The following is a 7,937-nucleotide window of genomic DNA, read 5'->3' on the forward strand; positions in this document are numbered from 1 at the left end:
CTGTTAGGGGTGTGTTTGGGTCACTCCTTTGTCCTGCTCCCCAAGATGGATAGGAGGTAAACTACTCCTTTCTCATCGGACCTGCCGAAGCCTTCGTTGAATCGAGCGCCTCTGACTTGCTAGCAGGCCGGGGAGGGAGTTCATGGACAGAGTTGGCTAAAAGGAGAGTTCGAGATCTCCAGAATCTAAGAATGTCAGAAATGTGCCTTGGGTCCTGAAGCCCCCGGAAGACAGTGGGTGATCCTCCAATACAACGCATCCTCATCTTTGAGATCCCTCGAAAGTCCAAGACTTTGGTGCAAGGTGTAGGAGAGACGATGGTAAGGGCTGGGTGAAGAACGGTGGCCTCCGCTTACCATCTGTGTGACTTTGGACAAGTTCTTTAATTTCTCTGTGCCTCAATTTCCTCATTTGAGAAAGTGGAATAAAAACAGCACCTATTTTATAGGTGGGATAGTGAGGATTAAGTGAGTTTGATATATGCCAAGAACTTGGCCCATCATAAGCACTGCTTAACATTAGCTGTTATTTACAAAAAATACTATTAGTGAATGTTTAATAATATTAATGAGTATCAGTGAATAAAATCTGTCCAAGAAATATACTGTTAGAGGCCAGAAGAAAGAAAGCTTAATCTTATACAGGGCATCTAGAAAGACTACATGCATGGAATTGGTGGAATTTGATCTAAATCTTGAAAAATAATAGATGTGATGTCATTCAGTCATTCAGTAAATGTTTCCTGAGCATTTATTGTGTACCAGCCACTGTTTGGGCTCTGAGAATGGTTCCAGTTTAGTCTCCGTTATAGTAAGGGAGCAATGCCAGTAACCAAACACTCATGGAAGAGGTTTTCAGATGAATAGGCGGGGGTGAAGATACTGTAGCAGCAGCTAAAGCACAGTGAGAGAATGCATTGGGACTTGGGAGTGGGGAGGTAGAGCATGGGAGCCTCAATTGGCCTGATAAGACCTTTATGTCAATGTCAAGGGGGTAGCCACTGTAGGTTTTGAAAGGCACAGTAACATGGCTGAATCTGAATTTTTGGAAGGGTACTTTGGGGAATTCCAAAAACATAACATATTTATTGAGTGTCCACTATGTGCCAGGCATGGATAGTTCTAAGGACTTTGCGATAATCTTACATGATGGATATTATTGTTATCATGTCCATTTTACAGTCGAGACACAGGGAGATTAATTTGCACAAGATCACACAGGTGATCATATTGGAAAAGCTTCAGAGCCCTCCTTCTTAACTACTAGTCTACATCCCTTTCAGTTATACCCGACAACTACTTATAGTCTGGTTAAGGAGTCAAGGTTAGCACGCTCAACACAAAACAGTTACACAGCTGTAATAAAGCACTGAATTTTGTGGGTACACTTTACATAAATTCTTTCCTTAGCTGGCCATGAGAGGAAAAAATTTAATCATATTCTGTTTGTTCCATTTTTACCTTTTTATAGCATAAAGAACACAATAGTGACAAAAACAGAAAAAATAAATCACCCAGTTTCACTTTTCTTGGAGAAGATATAATATTTTCCACTTTTCATTTAAAACCCAAGCAAGTGGAATTTATTACCAGAATTTGTTTTCTTTCTCTCCAGCTCTGGCCTCTCAGTGCAGGTGGCCACCATTCTCAGATCCTACTAGCACTCTCTAGAGAGGTGGGTCCCTACCCTTGTCATGTGGATATGAGATTTCAGTATTCCAGCCAGCCAGGCCCTGGTTGTTCTAAAAGCAATTTGGTTTTAGAGGTGTTGAAACAAAGGACAGGAAAAGCGATTCTCTGCAGGGAGAATTTGGTTTACTTTTCCAAAAATACAACGAATCCATCCACTCTTACCCTGGCGGATGCCTCCTGTGATATGGAGACATTTCTTCTTGCTTCCTCCTTCACGTCATTGCACTTCTGATTACATTGACCTGGGTAATCAAAAAAAAATAAAAATCTCTGGGCAGTTGCTCAGGGTGAGTGGGATGAGCACGGACGGGCTGCTATCCCACATCAGTGACCTTTCCAGGCTGCCAGGCTGGCCTTTCTAGTCCCTCTTCCGTGTTCCTGCTTCCTTGGGGCTTTTGAATCAGAAAAAAAGTGACTTTGCACACTGGGCGCTGTGAGCTAGAGCCCTCTATCAGGAGGGCACATGTGCTGAGTTGTGTTTATTTGCCCTTGGGAGTTGCTGCTCTTGCTGGGTGACTTGTGGCCTGGGGAGGGCAGGGGGAAAGGTCCAGCCTTTTGTTGTCGCCTAATTCCTGACCCATTTACCACACCTGCTGGAGGACAGGTTGGCTTCCTTCCCCCACCCGCTGAGTCCTGGATGGCACAAAAGGGACACGTGTGAAGTACGACACAGCTCCTTAACCCATCTCCCCCTCTGTACTACCCTTTAAAGACTAGGGGTATAATAAGTAACAATATCAGGGGGAGTCTTGTTTGTAAAAACTCACAGGTGACCCCTAATCTCACCTAAACTGCTGAGCACGGTGAGAAATGCTCCAGCTAGGCAGACAAGCTCTCAGATCTTCTTTCTGTAAGTTACAAATTGTGTGGTTTTGCAAATTAGGCGGCTTCTGCAGTCAGGCAACTGGTGTGCATTTTCAGAGTGAAGTGTGGCTTTTTCTGTTTAGATGTAGAGGTGACTCAGGGGTGCATTGGAGCTTGCTGGGTGGAAATTCCGATAAGGGGAGAGCTTGTGGGAAATTTGGAGGTGACTATGAGGCCCCCCTGGTAATTATGGTACGTACTTTTACCTTTAGAAAGTACTTTTGTTTCTGGGGTAATTTCCACGTGCTCAAACTTCTTTTGAGTAATTAGGGGTCTTTTAAGGCAAGTGTTTCTTGAACAACCACCGCGGACTTAGTACTGTGCATTGTACAAAGTAGGTATATGCATTTGCATTATTTCTGTATCCATACTTAGCTAATATTTCTCTAGTGTTCATCGTGTGCCGGGTACTGTTCTCAGCACTTTACATGTTTTAATTCTCTTAGTTCTCATAATGTCTCCTATAAGGTAGATGTTTACAGAGGACAAAACTGAAGTACAGAGAAGCCAAGTTACTTGTAGTAAGTAGCCTTTAAGTTGGCTCCAATGATCCCTGTTCCTGGTGTCTGCCCTCGGTGTCATCCCCTCCCTTCAAGTGAGAGCCAGAGGTGCTGACTCACTTTATTTATTTATTTATTTTTAATTGAAATATAGTTGATTTACAATGTTGTGTTAGTTTCAGGTGTACAGCAAAGTGATTCAGTTGTACATACGTATGTATATACATATACATATACATATATATTCTTTTTCAGGTTCTTTTCCATTATTGGTTATTACAAGGTGTTGACTATAGTTCCCTGTGCTATACAAGAGGACCTTGTTGTTTATCTGTTTTATATATAGTAATGTGTATCTGTTAATCTCAATCTCCTAATTTATTCCCCCCACCCACCCTTCAAATGAATACATATGGCCAACGTGATAGAATGGCACTTCTGAGATTAGGTTACAAAAGACTAAGATTTCTGTTTAGCGCTCTCTCTCTCTGTCTTTCTCCCTCCGAGCCCTCTCTGTGGGTGAAGCCAGCTGCCACATACGAGCAGCCCTATGAAAAGCCTCACACCACAAGGAACTGATGTCTCTGGGCAACAGCCAGCAAAGACTCCAGGCCTGGCTGACAGTTTGATTGCACTTGTGAGAGCCTGAACCAGAGGATCCAGCTGAGCTAATGCACAGAAGCTGTGAGACAATAAATGCCTGTTGTTTTAAGTCACTGAGTTTGGGGCAATTTGTTATACAGCAGCAATATATAACTAATCCACTTGTCCAACGTCAAAAGCTTGTGTGTCAAAAGAAATGCAAAGTATAGATTCTCTACTTTGTCTTACATTGTCTTTATCATAATGCTACTTAGGTATATAGAAACAAACCTAGGAATAAGATTTTTATGATTATTTTTATATACAGCTATAGAAATTTAAAAAATGGAATACTAAAAAAATCTAGAAGTCGTTTTTATTTTGATTTAAATTTATATTTTTAAAATGGTAACTTCATGTGATGGAAGATGTGCTAAAATGAAGTCATTTAGTTTGGAACAACTTCAGTACCCATCAACAGGAGAATAGCCTATGTAAAGACATCCTACAGAATCCTCTGAAATTTGGAAAAGATCTCTAAGGGAGATTTCTATATGAAAAAAGCAAGCTGCAGCCAAGAAGCCCCCAGATGATCCCATTTATGTAAATAGAACCAAGCAAAACAAAGCTACTGTTTCTTTACATGTGCAAAAGGGCATAGAAAGGTTTGGAAGGAGACAGTGAACTGACGACAGTGATGGGTTCTGGGGAAAGAGTGTGAATGGATGTGGAGGAGCTTTGCTTTGTATTTTCTATATTTCTGTAGTTTCTTTTTTTCTTTCGTCTTTTTTATCTTTCTCTATTCTTCCCCCCCTTTTTTTTTTTGCAATGAGGATTTATTCATGAGTTTCATGTGTAATTAAAAAAAAAAAAGGTGTTGTCTTTGCCTTCTAAGGTTATTTTAGTGTAGAATTTATTTAGCTGTAGGGTTGGTGCCAAAATGAGTGATACGTAAAAGATCAGTCAGCCAGCCAGAAGAGGTGGTCCCTGTGCTGCCATGGGAAGGACCAGGAGCTTTGCTCAGGGCTTTGGGCCTGGGAGATGACTTGCTGAAATTTTGGTGTTTTAATAAGAGGAACTCAAAGGCAGTGTGTGCATAGAACTTGGAGACCCGGGAGAGGAAGAAATAGACAGGCTGGGGGGCCTGGTGCTCCAAGGGAGGCTTCCTGGGACAAGCAGAAATTCAGTCCTGGGCAGAGGTGAGGGTGGAGCTGTAAGCCAAGCAGTTGTGGCCATCGGTCAGCTGACCAAGTGCAAAGATTTATTTAAGTCGATAGTGTCACGTTTGGAGGCCAAGGATAAAATCAAACCCAGGCTTGACTGCTTGGGGAGTTAGTAGCCCAGAGGGGAATAATATTAGTGAGAGCTCACTCTTACACAGTGCCGCTATACATCTGACACCCTTTTAAGCACATAATGTTTAATCCTCATAAGAACCCTATGAGGCATGTGCTATGATCCTATTTCATAGATGAGGACAGTAAGGATCTCGGAGGTTTAATATTTTGTCTTAGTCATACAGCTGGTATGTGGCAGAACCTGGATTTAGCAGGTGGTTTTAACTCCAGTATCTGTGCTCTTAACTACTCGGCTGTCCTTCCAGAAATTCTTTGGAAACTCTAGTACAGTGTGGTAAATGCCATAATAGAGTTGGGAAAAGAGAGGAGGGTGAAACTGGTGCTTCCTGGACAAGTATGAAGACGATATTAAGAAGAAAGGACATCGTTTGGGTCTTGAAGTAAGAGTGTGACAAGCAAAGAAGGTGGTAAAGATCAGCCCATAGAGGAGGAACAGTATACATGAAGGTGTGGAGCTCTTAAAACTTTTAGTTTCCCTGGGAGTCTCCTGTCCGCTCTCCTTTGTGTACACCCTAATCAGACCCCTGCTTTCCTCCTTTTTCTGAACTAGCTGATGAGGTAGAGTTGCACACCAGGCAGCTCTCCCAGGACTGTTTACTCCTAGGTCTCTCCCTTCATGAGACAATCAACATTTAGTCCTTCGAAGTGAAGAAAGGCAGAGCGGAAAGGGTCCCCAGTACTGCCCGCCTTCTCCCTGCATCCCTAGGCTTGATCTAGGATTCCCCAGAGAGGCTCTTCCATGTAGGGCCCAACACAGAACATGAATCATTGAGAACCAGCAAAATTGACATAACCTTGAGTCCTCAAATAATACATTCCTCTCCTTCAACATCAATTTCATCAGGTTAAAAATCCAATAACAGGCTGTCATTGAGTCTGAGAAAAGAGATGGTAATGAAAAGGAGAATCTGATTCCGTAATGGAAAGCAGGTGATTTTTAAAATTAGTTTCTCCAGCCGTCTGTGCTATACAAATTCAGAAAAGGCAGAAAAGCCTGTGCGTGTATCTTTCTCCCCAGTTCTCCTGACTTCCCCCCGACACACCGTCCTTCCGCTTCTGTTTTCTTGGACTTGGTGCGCGGCCCCATTATTGCGTCTATTTGCCTGCCTGGGACTCGCCGAGTTGTCCTCACTTCTCCCTCCTACCAGCTCAGCCTAGTTCTCTGCTCAGCATCCCACAGTCTGCCCTCCACGCCATCCCTGCAGCCCTGCACAAGTCAGCTGGGGACTCTGCGCCCTGCTGCTCTGTCACTGGCTTCCCTCCTCCAGCACCTCTTTGCCGCCTCTAAAGCACGGATAGAAATAACCCTGGTAAATGAATGGCTGGATACCATATAATATCATGTAAATCATTTACCTTATCATTGTATTCACCAAGGATAAAAGTAAGTGCTTGGGGTGTGCCCTGTCTTGGGTTAAGTCTGCCTGGGCTCTTTCGATTGCATGGAACTTATTTCAGACTAATCCAGGGGTCTCACGTGGAAAACAAGGGTAGACAGTGCTAGCAGGCCTTGACATTGGGATCAGAAACTTGAAAGCCTCCTGGAAGAGGCAATCTGTGCTCTCCAATTCTTCCCCATAGTCTAGTGTTTATTTTTCTTCCTCTTTCTGCAGAATGGCTCTCACTGCTTCCCAGAGCACAGGGTCAAATGTAGCCAGCCTGCACATTTGGAGTTTATGGTCCCCTGGAAGATGAGTCACTGCGAGATCTCAGTTTCAAGCCCAGGTCTCAGGAGAGAATCTGATTGGCTCAGCGTGGGGGCAGCTGACCATTCCCTGTCCAATCGCTAAGGCCAGGTTGGAGGCCTTGCTCAATGCGAACTTGGCCACTGGTTGTCCACCCTTGTCCGGGTGGAAAGAATTCTGAGAAGGGGAGTTTGGGGCTGGCTAGATACTCCTGAAGTTGTCTGTTAAGTTGTCTATTGTCTGTAAGGAAGGACATGACCTCTAGCTTCTCAGCACTTATGCTCCATTGGGGGAATTGAGTAGTGAGTTGGGGTTACTGCAAACAAATGTGGAATATTTGATTTTATGAAAGAACTTGGAGATTATGGTGGAAGTGCTGACTTCAAGGAAGTACAAGTCTTTGAGTTTTGGAAAGAATGGTTATTTCAAATGGGAAGAATAGAAGGATCATGGGTTCCTAACAAGAATGAGTGAGGGTGCTCGCTTCGGCAGCACATATACTAAAATTGGAACGATACAGAGAAGATTAGCATGGCCCCTGCGCAAGGATGACACGCAAATTTGTGAAGCGTTCCATATTTAAAAAAAAAAAAGAATGAGTGAGGGTGGTAAAGACTCCTTCCTAGGGCAGGTTCAGTTTTGAATGGTGAGGGTTGAGATTAGGTGGGTAAAGTGGGAACATTCACTGGAAGGCTTTGAACACCAAATAAATAAGCTCAGACTTACCCCATTAAGGACAGTGAATTGGGGTGGTTAAATGGAAACTGAGCGTGTTCTGGAATCAGACACCTCTGGATTTGAGTCTGTCTCATCTTGTAGTTTATGTGATTTGGGCAGATTCCTTACTATAGAATCTCAGTATCCTCATCTAGAAAATAGGGATAATTGTACCAGCCTGTAGTGGGAATCTGTTATTTTTGTATGTCCAGCATCCATTCCCACTCCTGATAAATGGTCCTTGGTGTCACTTCGGGGAACCACTCTGTGGTTTGGGTAGGATTGACCCCACCTCCCGTCTTGGGGATGAACCGATGATGATTCTGGCCAGGGCTACCCATGTAGCACCTATACTTCCATCTTTTGGAAATTATTGTAATTCGTATACTACAGATCTATGATATCTGGTATGAACGGTGCCACCTATATGTGGTACTTTATGTACTACATAACCTGACTAACTGCACAAAGTTGCTCTGATCCTGGCCAGCTAAAACAGTCTATCCCCTGGCCACAGATCAGGGAAAAGGGAGTGACCCA

The 7,937-nt window shown here is 43.4% G+C and overlaps 1 non-coding gene across 1 annotated transcript; it reads left to right on the top strand.

The window, feature by feature from the left end:
• The first annotated feature begins 7,156 nt into the window (after positions 1-7,156).
• On the top strand, positions 7,157-7,263 carry LOC137766891 (U6 spliceosomal RNA). Its single transcript, XR_011074419.1, has one exon. It is a non-coding gene; the product is annotated as a U6 spliceosomal RNA (small nuclear RNA).
• The last annotated feature ends 674 nt before the right edge of the window (positions 7,264-7,937 follow it).

Source organism: Eschrichtius robustus, chromosome 6 (assembly GCF_028021215.1).
Source record: "Eschrichtius robustus isolate mEscRob2 chromosome 6, mEscRob2.pri, whole genome shotgun sequence".
Lineage (NCBI taxonomy): Eukaryota > Metazoa > Chordata > Mammalia > Artiodactyla > Eschrichtiidae > Eschrichtius > Eschrichtius robustus.